Source organism: Oryctolagus cuniculus, chromosome 17 (assembly GCF_051225735.1).
Source record: "Oryctolagus cuniculus isolate XC-2025 breed Fujian yellow rabbit chromosome 17, ASM5122573v1, whole genome shotgun sequence".
Taxonomy (NCBI): domain Eukaryota; kingdom Metazoa; phylum Chordata; class Mammalia; order Lagomorpha; family Leporidae; genus Oryctolagus; species Oryctolagus cuniculus.
Window position 1 is genome coordinate 42,362,428 of NC_142883.1, and position 13,962 is coordinate 42,376,389.

The following is a 13,962-nucleotide window of genomic DNA, read 5'->3' on the forward strand; positions in this document are numbered from 1 at the left end:
TCTTTGTCTCTATCTCTCTGCCTTTGAAATAAATAGAAACAATAAAATACAAATTTAAAAAAGGAAAACTCTTTGGTTAAGAAATTGAAGGGAGCAGTGCTTAACTTGCAGATCTCCGTCTTGCTGGCCAGGTGACTTTGGGGAAATAATGTCGCCTCTGATCTCAGCGTGGGTAAGGTGGGGAGGGCACCACACTGGCAGGGCTGTGAAGAGGAATCACTGGGCTGCACTGTGGCCCGGCGGGTAAAGCCACCACCTACCGGGCCGGCGTCCCATGTGGGCACCCGTTCAAGTCCTGGCTTCCACTTCCAATCCAGCTCCCTGCTAATGCACCTGTGGAAGTAGCAGAAGATGGCCCACGTTGGCCCCTGCACCCACGTGAGAGACCTGGAAGAAGCTCCCAGCTCCTGGCTCCGTCCTGGCATGGCCCTGGCTGTTGTGGCCATTTGGGGAGTGAACCAGAGGGTGGAAGATCTTTCTCTCCTTTTCTTTCTGTAACTCTGCCTTTCACATAAATAAAAAGCCTTTTATAAAAGGACTCACTGAAATGATGTACAAACGTGTGTTAGACAGTGCCTGGCGCCGGCTGGATGCTCCGTGCTGAACAGGCACCCATTCCGTCTTTTCTCCCTCGGTCACGCAGGCCTCTGTCATCAGCCACCACGCCCACACCGTGCTCACAAAGCCCTTGTGCACCTCCTGATCGCAGCACCCAGAGGCAGCATTTCCCGCTGTGCCGGGTCCTTCCTGACCACTCCCTGTGCCAGCCATTTCCGGACTAAAATACCTGCCCTGCTGCCCGGGGCTGTGCTCTTTCTGGACCACAGTCCTGAGGGCTGCTCTGTGCCAGGCTCCTGTGTGTGTCTTCTCGTTCTCCAGGCACCAGAACGTACAGGAACAAAAGGCACAGTCCCTGCACCCCAGCGCCCACGGCCCGCCGCACTCACGCTGTCAGCCAGGTGTGGATGCAGCCGAGCACTGCGCCAGGGGCTTTCACTTAAAGGTCCCGTTTGACACTTGCAGACAGGAGCAGGCTGACCGCGGCTGACATCCCAGCCTCACCACGTCACAGCCTGGGGTGGCAGTGGGATGTACCCCCTGGTCCCCTCGCCGATGGGAAAGGAGCCTGTTAACAGGACCACGCTCTCCAAGTCAGGGCCTGGGGTGGTGCCCTGAAGGGAGTTGCAAACTGAAGTCTGATCCGCTTGGCCACTGGCTTGCTGTTGGTTGCCCTGAGCAACTCCCTCCACCTGTCTAACTCTTCCCAGGCTACAGCGGGGCCCAGGCTGTGGGAGCACTTGGCAGAGAGCAGGATGCTCAGGCAGTCGTCACAGCGCGAAAGCACTCTGAGGCACGTCACCCGGGCAGTGCTGATGGATTAGTGATGTAGCCGAGGCTCCAGCTAAACTGGAAATCTCACCCAGGTCTTCTGACTTGCACCAGGACGCTGGCTCAGGTCCACAAGCCTGGGCCAGCCCTGCTCACACAGGTACTCCAAGTTTACTGTATCCATTTGCGTTTTCTAGTACTCCTGGTGACAGTACGACCACACCCTTTTTGCGGGTGAGCAAATGAAGGTCTTGCAGATTAAATGATGTGGTCGGGACCCCCAGGAGGGGCGGGAGCCAAGTTCTGTCCTGAACCATGCTCCTTCTGCTGGATCCCCACATGCACCTGCTGTGCAGATTCTGTCCTGGACCATGCTCCTCCTGCCACAGACACCACTGCTGGGTCCCCCCATGCACCTGCCGTGCACCTGCCTCCCGGGAACAGCGCGAACATCTCTGGCCAGATGTTCCAAAAGGCTCCAGGCAGTTTCAGGCTCTTTAAACAAATCAGTGTCTTAGGGGAGACTGCTTCCTAGACCTTGGTCATCTTTGGGAAACCTGAGCAAACAGCTCATGGAAGGGATTTGGGGATGATTGGTCTCTTGAGGGAGGCTGGGTTATGGGGAATCCTCAGGACTTGGCTTGGGAAGCCATGCCAGGCCCAACCTGAGCACCTCTGCTGAGGGATGGCCGAGGGTTAACTCCCGGAATGCTGACATCAGCCCAGGTGCTTTCCAAAAGTTACAGAGACAGGCCCCGAGGCCCGAGAGTCACACAGCAAGGGAGAAGCAGGGTCAGGAAGCTGGGATCTGCAGCCTGTGTGAGGTCTCTGAGCACTCCCCACTCGGAGTGGCCGAGCCTCTCCTCCTCTCTCACTCCAGCTGGCCACCACCTCTGGTTCTGGAAGCTTCCTTCCCTCTCCACTCGGCGAGGCTGTGGAGCTGCTGGCAGGGCTGGCGGCCACAGCCGAGCCTGCTCCGCGCCCCGTGTCTCCCCGTGCCCCAGGCTCCTCCTCGGCAGCCCCAGGCAGAGTTGGCTGGAGCTCACATTAACAGGTCAGAGATTTATTCTGTTCTCTGCGTCTTCTCTTCCTTTGCCTCGCGCTGTTTATTGAGAGAGTTCACGGGAAGCTGTTAAAGACTAAAACAAAAGTCAATAGAAAAATATTTATGGGCACTGCTGGGACGGCTGCCACGTGACGCCATTCCCCAGCGGTTCCTGGGCTTGGGGGGTGGGTAGGGGAGAGGGACGCACTTCTTGGCCGAGTTCTGTGGGTTTACACCCTGCTGCCCAAGAGTCCCACCTGATGACGCTTCCCTTTCAGAGACCTGCGAAGTTTGTGACGCTAGGCCTGTCCCAGGGGAGGCAGTCTGGGGGCTGGGCCTGCGTGGCCCTCTCTGATCTGGTCCCATGTGGCCGTGTGAGGGCCAGGTGCCACGTGCATGGAGTGTGAAGTCTCACTGTTCCTGGCATGTGGCTGACTTCCCAGGCCCATCACAGATGCACGGTTTGCCTCTTTTACGTTACTCCTGTCGAAGTTGTAAGGGATCAAAGGTGCATCCTTGGGGACAGCGACTAAGATGTCACTCAGGATGCCCACACCCTGTGTCAGAATGTCTGGTTTGAGTCCCGGCTCTGCTTGCAATCCAGCTTCCTGCTCAAGGGCACCCTGAGAGGCAGCAGGTGGCGCCTCAAGTACTTCCGCTCCCTGCCACCCACATGGGAGACTTGGGTGGAGTTCCAGGCTCCTGGCTTGTCCTGTTCCAGCCCTGGCTGCTGTGGGCATTTGGGGAATGAACCAGAGAATGGAAGATCTCTCTTTGTCTCTATCTTCATTCAAATAAAAATACACAAAAATATGATCCCCCCAAAAGTTAAAACAGAATTACCATGTTAACAAAAAGTGCTTGTCTAACGAAGTCTTCTCCAAACTCCACACTGCTGGCCTCTCAAAAGAACTGCGTTTATAACTCCTAGGAGAGATCTTGGAAAAAGTTAATCAAAAGGGCCAGTGTTGCGCCACAGCCAGCTAAGCCAGCACTTGCAACGCTAGCATTCTGGCTTGGAACATCGTTTGAGTGCTGGCTGCTTTGCTTCCCATGCGGCTTCCTACTAATGCACGTGGGAAAGCACTGGGTGGGGGCTCAAGTGCTGCCACCGTCTGCCACCCACATGGGAGATCTGGGTGGAGGTGTTGACTCCTGGCTTCAGCCTGGACCAGCCCTGGCTGTTGAGGCCATTTGAGGTATAAGCTACTGGATGGAAGATCTCCCTCTCCCTCTCCTCTTTCCATCTGTACTTCTCACTTTCAAAAGAAATAAATATTGTTTTTAAAAAGTTAAGCAAAGATGCATATTACGAAAAATTGATACATGGATTTCAAAATATTTTTTTGATGCAAAACGAACGTATTTCCCTCTAGTATGTGTCCCAGAGAGGCCGATGGGGGGTGGCATGGGAAGATTCAGGGCCCACGTGGAGAGCCCAGGGCAAGAGGTCCACGCAGGCACGGGTGGAGGCCTAAGCAGGGTCTGGGCGATGCCCGGGGGCCTGGGGGTGCCACCCCGGATGGGAGTGCAGTGCCTGGCCTGAGCTGGGGAGGCAGCTGAATAAAACCCTGGGCCAGCAGGGAGGTCCTGAATGCCAGCAGGTGACCCAGCTGGGTGGAGGAAGGGCCCAAAGCCAGCTGGGACAGGTGGCAGGGCTGATTCCCCAAGGAGAGCCAGGCCCTGTCAGGGCAGGTGACTGCAGTCAGGTGCCACCCAGGGCCTGGCTGAGTCTGTTGATGGGAATTCGGGGTGGGATCAGGTGTGCGGTGCAGAGAGACAAATGAGGTCACCTAGCGGCAGGCTGTGAGGGACACAGAGCTGCCAGATCCAGGCAGGGGAGAGAACGCTCGACCCCACCTGACCACAGTGCTGTGGTCAGTATCCAACAATGTAGTTTTTTTTTTTTTTAAGATTTATGTATTTATTTGAAAGAGTTAGAGAGAGAAGGAGGGAGGGAGGGCGAGAGAGAGAGAGAGAGAGGGGTCTTCCATCCGCTGGTTCACTCCCCAGATGGCCGCAAGGGCTGGAGCTGTGCCAATCAAGCCAGGAGCATCCTCTGGGTCTCCACAGGTGCAAGGGCCCAAAGACTGGAGCCATCACCCACTGCTTTTCCAGGCCAGAGCAGCCAGGATTCAAGCCGGCATCCATATGGCATGCCAGCACTACAGGCGACAGCTTTACCCGCTACACCACAGTGCCAGCTCCCCAACAACACAGTTTTAATATTATTTTAAGGTTCTGTAAAAAATGCTCAAAATGTCATTCTAGAATTTTCCCTGCCTTTTCTAGTAAGGGTAGAAGATACATTGTTCCCCGCTTGGCTTCCTGATGGCTTTTCACAGCTGGACCATGTATTTTAATCACGTCATCATCTAAGGTGGGAGCTAATGTTTTGCCTCTGGGACAGGAGCTGTGCTAAGCTCTGTCCTTGCATTGTCTCCATCCCTCTGAGTCCCCGTGGCAATTGCATGGTGCATGCAATAGTTATCCCGTCTCACAGGCGGGGAAACTGAGCTGAGGGAAAATGAAAGGATTTCTCTAAGGGTCCACAGCAGGCAGGTAGCAGAACCCAGACTTGAACCTGGAAGATCTGATTCCAAAGTACACATCCTTAACCATCACCCTACAGCTTTGTCAGATCCACGTCCATGGCCTGTGAGCGGCCCCTTCCTGGGCAGGTCTGTCCCTAATGGTTGTGCGGCCCAGAGCAGAAGTATGAGCAGACAGGGCTGGTGTTATGGCACAGTGGGTAAGGCTGCTACCTGTCACTCCAGCATCTCATATGGGCGCTGCCTCATGTCCCAGCTGCTCCACTTCTGATCCAGCTCCCTGCTAATGGCCTGGAAAAGCAGCAGAAGGTGGCCCAAGTTTGTGGGTCCCTGCACCCATGTGGGAGATCTGGATGATGCTATTGTCTTTGGCCTGGGCCAGCCCTGGAGAGTGAATCAGCAGATGGAAGATTCTCTCTCTTAACTTTAAAATAAATAAATAACTTTCTTAAAAAAATACAAGTAGACACCTGTGTACCATACATAAAAATAGCTGTTATAAATCAAAAATAATCTTTTATATGTTAGTGAATAATACCAATGACTGACTAAATTATAAATCAAGTTAACCAGCTGTCATATAAAGCATCTATTATCCCATATCATTCAAAGACACATTCATAACATTAAGTTCAAGGTATAATTAACAAATTTAAAAATCAGTGGAAGGCCGGCGCCGCGGCTCACTAGGCTAATCCTCCGCCTAGCGGCGCCGGCACACCAGGTTCTAGTCCCGGTCGGGGCACCGGATTCTGTCCCAGTTGCCCCTCTTCCAGGCCAGCTCTCTGCTGTGGCCAGGGAGTGCAGTGGAGGATGGCCCAAGTGCTTGGGCCCTGCACCCCATGGGAGACCAGGAGAAGCACCTGGCTCCTGCCATCGGATCAGTGCGGTGCGCCGGCCACAGTGCGCCGGCCGCAGCGGCCATTGGAGGGTGAACCAATGGCAAAGGAAGACCTTTCTCTCTGTCTCTCTCTCTCTCACTGTCCACTCTGCCTGTCAAAAAAAAAAAAATCAGTGGAAAGCAAACGTTTTTAAAAGATTTATTCATTTGGTTGAAAGGCAGAGATGCAGAGAGAGCGCGTGCTTCCATCTGGGGGTTCACTCCTTAAACGGCTGCAGCAGCCAGGCTGAAACCAGGAGCCAGGAATTCATTCAGGTCTCCCATGTGGGTAGTCTTCTGCTGCTGCTTTCCTAGGCCATTAGCTGGGGGGCTGGATCTGAAGTGGAACAGGGACACGAACCATACGGGAGCCGGCGCCTCAGGCTGCGGCTTAGCCCACTGCACCACAGCACCGGCCCTGCCTACCCTACAAACATTAGGGACAGCACTGCCCAGGACAGGGCTATCACAGGCCGTGGACGTGGATCTGACAGAGCTGTAGGGTAGATGTCAGGGGCCCCAGCACTTGGACCATATTCGCCTGCCTTCCCAGGTGCATTAGCAGAGAGCTGGATTGGAAGTGGAGCAGCCGGGACCTGAGACAGCGCCCGTATGGGATGCTGGCATCACAAGCAGTGGCTTAACCCCCTGTGCCACAGCACAAGCCCCATCAGGCTCTTTTAGATGTTCTGTTGACGAGCAATATTTGGATAAATAATAAAACATCCATAATTCATTATTTTTCTATTTCATAATGGTTTGTTTTCTTGCCTTATGTTTTGACAAAATCTCTGATTATGTTGAAAGTATTTTCATATAACTTATGTTCTACTGAGGTTAGCAATCTGCTTAAAATAATACAATGTAATTCTACTCAAATGGGTGACTTAAAATAAGTGTAAAGAATTGGGAAATTCATTTGTTTTCAGAAAAGTTCTTCTCAGGGTTGGCATTGTAAAAGAGTGTTAAAGCCACTGTTTGGGATGCCTGTCACTCCCCCTCTTCGTGGAGGAACGACACAGGACCCTGCGCTGTTCTTTCGTCTGCTCGGCCCTCCCCGGGTTTGCTGCTGGTTCTTCCCGGGTTGGCTACTATCCCTTCCACCTCCGTGGAAGGGCAGTTCCCCCTAGCCACATTCCCCACTTCCGCAGGGGAGCGGCACACCACCGGCCGGCTCTTCTCGGGGGCTGCACAGGTGTTCCTTCAGCTAGATGTTCCCCTTAGATGTTCCTGGTGCATGCCGTCTCTCTCCTCCTTTATAGTCCTCCTCTGCCAATCCCAACTCGGCTGCCCACACGCCGAGTACGCTGCTCTCCTCCAATCAGTAGCAAGTCCTACAGTTTATTGGTTGAACTGGAGGCAGCTGTGCGGAAGCTGTTTACTTCTCTCCCAGCGCCATATTGTGGGAGAGCAGATGCATAGAATAAGTCTTAATTCCAGTAACTCAGTCCAGTCCGGATTGCTCCCCACAGATCCCCCTTTCTTTTTATTTTTGGCGTTGATACGCGCCTGTCTTCGGTGCCCCGTGGCACACACTCTCCTCTGCTTGCTAGAGTTGCCACAGGTTCTTACAAGTCCTATCAATCAGGCAAACCGAATCCGGGTCCTCTCTTCGCCATGTTGTGAGGAGGTTTTTAGGCGCTGATGCGTGCCTGTATTCGGTGCCCTGCAGCGCATGCTCTGCTCTGCCCGCAGGGGCTTACAAGCCCTAACAATCAGGCAAACTGAATCCAAGCCTTCTAATTGCTGTATTGTGGGGAGGCCTTACTGATGTTAATTCGTGCCTGTCTTCGGTGACCTGCGGCGCATAAGCTGCTAGCCGCCGCAGGTGCTCATCGCCTCACTTAATCAGGCAGACCGAATCCAAGCTTTCTCATTGCCATGTTGAGGGGAGGCCTTTCTATTTCTCTATTTCTCTATCTCCGGACATTCCTATTTCTCCCATTTTACTTCTATCTTCCAGCATTCCTATTTCTCTCATTTTACTTCTAAACTTCTGTTTCTCTTATCCCCGCGGCTTCCCGGCGCCCGCCCTGCCGGTGCCTGCCCCGAGGCTGCTTCTTGGCGCCTCACCGGCTCTGAGCCGCTTCAGCCCGCGCCTCTCTCATCTGCGCGGCTCGGCTTTGCGCGCACACTCCGCAGTCTCCATGCCCTTCGCGTCCGCACCACGGCCTCGCGCCAGCCCCGCGTTCCCTATCTATTCACGCCCCGTGCTCTCTCTGCACGCGGCGGCTTCCGCGAGTCACACAGCGTAGCTTGCGTCTCCACCACTAGCATTCAATCCAAGTTCCCCGGGCTAGCCTGGCGAATTCAACCCAGCTTACGTCTCCGCCCCACGGTTTGGCTTCCCGTCCTTTGCTCCCCGGGCTAATCAGACGGATCCCAACCAGGCTTACGTTTCCGCTTCTGGTTTTAACTTTTCGCCCCCTATTCCCGGGCTAACTTGAGAATCCCAAAGTGGCTTTCGTTTCCGCCTCGGCCTGCCCCCCGCGGCTTCAATTTCCCTAACATTTTTCTCTACCCGGTATGTTTCCCCAAGCTTTCCTCCAACAATACTCCTCCCTCATTTCTCCTGGCCTCTCCCCACAGTCCGCATCCGAGTCTGTTTGTTCTAGCTTTCACTTTCGCTTTCGACCTTAGAGATTTCTCCCAGCTTCCCCCCGTAGTCCGTATCCGAGTCTATGCCTAGGCTTTCAATAGCTTCTTCCGGCACCTTTTTCGTCCGGCTTTTCCCTAGGCTGTTTGCTAGTCTCTCTCTCCAGTAATTTCCCAGTTCTTCCCGTTTCTTCCCTCCTAAGTTTCCTATCCGTCCTAGGTTTCCTATCCGAGTCACGGCACCATTATGTCGCTCCCCCTCTTCGTGGAGGAACGACACTAAGCCCTGCCTAGGCTTCATATCCGAGTCACGGCACCATTATGTGGCTCCCCCTCTTCGTGGAGGAACGACACCAAACCCTGCCTAGGCTTCATATCCGAGTCACGGCACCATTATGTCGCTCCCCCTCTTCGTGGAGGAACGACACAGGACCCTGCGCTGTTCTTTCGTCTGCTCGGCCCTCCCCGGGTTTGCTGCTGGTTCTTCCCGGGTTGGCTACTATCCCTTCCACCTCCGTGGAAGGGCAGTTCCCCCTGGCCACATTCCCCACTTCCGCAGGGGAGCGGCACACCACCGGCCGGCTCTTCTCGGGGGCTGCACGGGTTCCCTTAGATGTTCCCCTTAGATGTTCCCTGGTGCATGCCGTCTCTCTCCTCCTTTATAGTCCTCCTCTGCCAATCCCAACTCGGCTGCCCACACGCCGAGTACGCTGCTCTCCAATCAGTAGCAAGTCCTACAGTTTATTGGTTGAACTGGAGGCAGCTGTGCGGAAGCTGTTTACTTCTCTCCCAGCGCCATATTGTGGGAGAGCAGATGCATAGAATAAGTCTTAATTCCAGTAACTCAGTCCAGTCCGGATTGCTCCCCACAGATGCCCACATCCCAGGTTGGAGTGCAGATCTGAGTCCCAACTGCTCTGCTTCTGATCCAGCTCCCTGCTCATGTGCCTGGGAGGCAGTGGATAGTAGTCCAAGTGCTTCTGTTCCTGCCACAGATGTAGGAGATCTGGATAGAGTTCTTGGCTTCAACCTGACCCAGCCCTAGCTGTTGTGAGTATTTGGGGAGTGAACCAGTGGATGGAAAATCTTGATTCTCTCTCTCTTTTCCTCTGTAACTCTGCCTTTCAAATAAATAAACCTTTAAAAAAGTTTTTCTCCATCAGGGATCAACAAATCAAGGCTCATGGTTTGGGACATGTTTTTTGTTTTGTTTTGTTTTGCCAGGCAGAGTTAGACAGTGTGTGTGTGTGTGTGAGAGAGAGAGAGAGAGAGAGAGTTACAGACAGTGAGAGAGACAGAGAGAAAGGTCTTCCATCCGTTGGTTCACCCCCCAAATGGCTGCTACAGCCAGCACTGTGCTGATCCGAAGCCAGGAGCCAGGTGCTTCCTCCTGGTCTCCCATGCAGGTGCAGGGGCTCAAGCACTTGGGCCATCCTCCACTGCACTCCCCGGCTATAGCAGAGAGCTGGACTGGAAGAGGAGCAACCAGGACAGAATCTGGCGCCCCGACCAGGACTAGAACCCAGGGTGCGGGCGCTGCAGGCGGAGGATTAGCCTAGTGAGCTACGGCGCTGGCCATGGGGCGTGTTTTTGCAAACACAGATTTATGGGAACACAGCCACTCATGTTCATTTACACATTGTTTCTAACATGCAGGGCCAAAGCTTTTGACTCTTTTACCCTTTGTGAAAAAGTTTGCCAATCCTTGTTCCAAATGGTGTGTTAAAATTCCGGGCAAAATGCAAATTCTAATTAATACCAACATAAGAAAACTATCTGTTAAAATTAGTTTAATTTTTGATAATGTATTTAAGTCTTATTAGGTACGTTTAAGCTATTCGCTGTTCCAGAGTTGGAGTCTGCACTGGCGCAGTAGAGAATGTGCGTCGTGCTCCATGTATCTGAGGTCCAGAGCCAGATAAATAGAAAAGTGAGAGGGATACAATTGAGCATTGCACAGTGTTCCCCAGCCATTCGTGCCCAGTCCTGGGCGATGCTGTATTAATGCCTGAATTGCACCAGAACAACTAACAGGGGCACAACAAAGAAGCAAGAGAATGCCCCAGCCTCCCGGAAGCTGCAATTCGTGGACCACAGGAATCTGGCACACTCTTTCCACTGGAGAGGAGAGATGGCGTGAGTCATTCTGCTTTTCTCTGACCTGTTGCTATGGATTGGTTCTGAGAGGAGGAGCGCGGTGGGGGCAAGAGGTGTGGAGTCACCACACAGACACCAGGAGGCGGGTAAAAGCAGGCCAGCCCGCAGACTCGTTTATTTCAGTTGGTACAGCAGCTTATATAGCCGAGGCAGCCAATCCAGTCAAGGGGTGGTTTATGCCCTAACCAATCACAGCCTGTTGCCAGGCAGGCTCCATTGCCAGGTGGTTTCCGAAGCCATTCCTGAGTAACTGACGCTCGCTTGCCAGCGGCCATCTTGGCATGGCCTTCTCATTCCACCACATTGACCCCCGTGTTTCTCCTCCCTGTAGCCTCTCTGCACAGTGTCTGGCCTTGGCAGAGGCAAAAACCCACAGCCCTTCATGGTATTCAGGGGACGATGGCGGAGGTGTGGCACCGGTGGGGTCTGAGCCACAGGAGGGCAGCCGTGGGGCTGGGGTCATGACAGTGGTGCCCTGACTCCTGGCTAACTGCTACATTTGTTTTTGTGTGTTTGTGATAAGCTCCGCCAGAGCTCCAGGTGTTAATTCTGGGGAGCAGTGTTCAGACGACACAGTGCAGCACCACAGGCCTGGGCGCTGTACCTCAGGATCAAAATCTGACCAAGCTCCCTAGTTGTCGCCAACTGCCATGGCCGCCTCTTTCTCTGAAAGGGTGTCATCAAGACATTCCTCCCGTGCTGTGACACGAGGTGGGAGCAGGGCAGGTCGCAGAGGGGGAACTTCTGACTCCAGGCGGGCCTGGGGGTCCTAACGGTGACTCTGCCTGATGATGAGCGGAACCCCAGGAGGTGCTCAGTCATGGGTTCGTGGTCCTTGAGGAAGACTTCTGTGCTGGGCAAGTGTTGGGCTGGAGAAAAAATCTTGGTTGTTGTGCTGCCCCCGCGGAGTCGCCAGTCTGGTCTCTGAAATGTCCTACCTTCCAGTGTTGCTTTGAGGACCTGGGTATTGGTAAGGGTGGCCATGGCTCTGGATGGCTGGAATGGCGAGCTAGCTGCTGCAGACCGAAATGGCCCCCGGCAGCCCTGGTGGGACCGGATGATCAGGGGCTGAGCAGAGTTCAGGGCAGCCTCCCATCTCCGCCCCTTCCCTGAGAGGCGGACTTGCTCTCCCCAGGAAGCCTGCTCCCACTATCAGCGTCAGGAACTTAGCAGGAGGCAGCCTGGAGGGCTGGGCAGAGAGCCGGCTGCAGGGTCAGAGGGGGATGCCATTCCCCGGTCTGCTGCGGTTGGCTGTGTCGACTGGGCTCAGATCCGTTTCCTCGGCAGCTGGCAGAACAGGAGCCGTCCTCCGTGTCTGCAGTACAAGGTGGTCGGCAGGGACGGAGGAAGGGATGGTGGAACCAGGGTCTGCCCCGCCCCCGGCCCCTGCTGTCTACCTGGCATCTGAATCCTCTCCGGTTTTAGGGGAGACGGGAAGGTGTTGCTCTCCTCCACTCCCTGGCTGCTAGGAAGTGCCAGTGACCTAGACCCAACTGTGTGGACTTTCCTGGGTCCTTTAATCCTGAGGGAGTAACACGAAGATTTCTGGTCCTGCCAGGGTGAGACCCTTCTAAGGCGGTGGTGACACAAGCGGGCCCTGCGGTGCTAATGCCGCCTACAGATGTCTGATCACAGCGGAGCAGAGGTGGCTCCCGTGGACATGTGTGGGTGCCGTCTCAGCACTCGGCTCCTCCTCTCCTGATTTCATTCGGATACCCACTCGTTCCCCAGTTGTCCTTGTGCCCCAGGAAAGCTTATTCCACCCCAGCTTTCAGGGTGGACCTGATTGGCCCAAATTTAAATGATCTCATCTCTCTTCCCAGGGATTGGTTCCGATTTCTAGGCTTAAACCAATCACTGCAAGGAATTCCTGTAACCATAGTTATTGGCTGGGGATAGGCATGTGACTTGGGTTGGACCAGTGAGAGTAAATGTACGAGTTCCATCCCATGCTTAGGGAAGAAGCCCACTGGACTGGAGCATCTAGAATATTGCCGGGACATCAAGAAGCCCCTGGGTGCACCTTGTGCTGACAGCCCCCTCCCTCTTCCCTAAAATGACTACTGCCCTGACTCACAAGAAAATATTTTCCTTGCTTTTCATTTTCACCTGTGGATCACCCTAAACAATGCGCATTTTTTTTTTTTTTTTTTTTTTTTGGACAGGCAAAGTGGATAGTGAGAGAGAGAGAGAGACAGAGAGAAAGGTCTTCCTTTTTGCCGTTGGTTCACCCTCCAATGGCCGCCACAGCCAGTACATTGCACTGATCTGAAGCCAGGAGCCAGGTGCTTCTCCTGGTCTCCCATGGGGTGCAGGGCCCAAGCACTTGGGCTATCCTCCACTGCACTCCCTGGCCACAGCAGAGAGCTGGCCTGGAAGAGGGGCAACCGGGACAGAATCCAGAGCCCCGACCAGGACTAGAACCCGGTGTGCCGGTGCCGCAGGTGGAGGATTAGCCTATTGAGCCACGGCGCAGGCCAACAATACACATTTCTTTAGCAGATTTCAATGTATGTCAGCTTTTTGAAGAAACTGAATTATGCTAAATGGATCTTCGGATATTCATTGCTCACTCAGTCCTGTATTTGTGAGCCTTGCCCCGCTGGTTCCTGTGGCTCCGGTCTGCACATCTGCATTGCTGTGCCCAGCGTTCCGTGCGAGACTGTGCTATAGTTCCCGCATCCAGTCTGCTCGCGACCGCGAGGGTTTAACAAGAAAACTGGCAGATGTTCGTGGGTCGTAACTGTGGGTGCAGATCAGCTGCCTGAGTTTGTCTAGGCATGCTTACGATCAGTTTTACCAGAAGATGCCAAGCCGTTTGCCAAAGTAGTCGTTCTAATTTATTGGTGTCATAAATGAAGTGTGAGTTCCCAAGGCTCCACATCCTCATGGCGTACATGGTGGCACGGAATTTGACTGTCCTTAGATATGGATAGAGTGACATCTCTGTGGTTTCAGTCGGCATTTTCCTGGTTATTTTCACATATTTATTAACCACTTGGGTTTCCTCTTTTATGAAGTGTCTAGAATTTTGCCAATTTTCTTCTGAGTTGTCTATTTATTTACTTTTGATACAACTTTTTTTGGCCAATTCGGTGACTTGCAATTATCTTCTCTCGCGCTGTAAATGGTGTGGTTAAAAATGTCTTCTCTACCTTCTTTTCTGAAATGTAGGTTTTTCCTTCAACTGCTACTCACTCGTGTGTTTGGTGAGAGGTAGGGGTCTGATGTTTGCCACTCCCTCGGAATGCTCAGCTGCCCGGAACCATTTACACAGAGTCTCTCCCTTCCCAGGCTCTGCAGTCACCTCTACCATATCCCAAGGCCGCGGTGGATATACAAGAAGGAATTTGAGGTGGCTGTCGTGGCACAGAGGGTTTGGCCGCTGCTTAGGATGCACACAT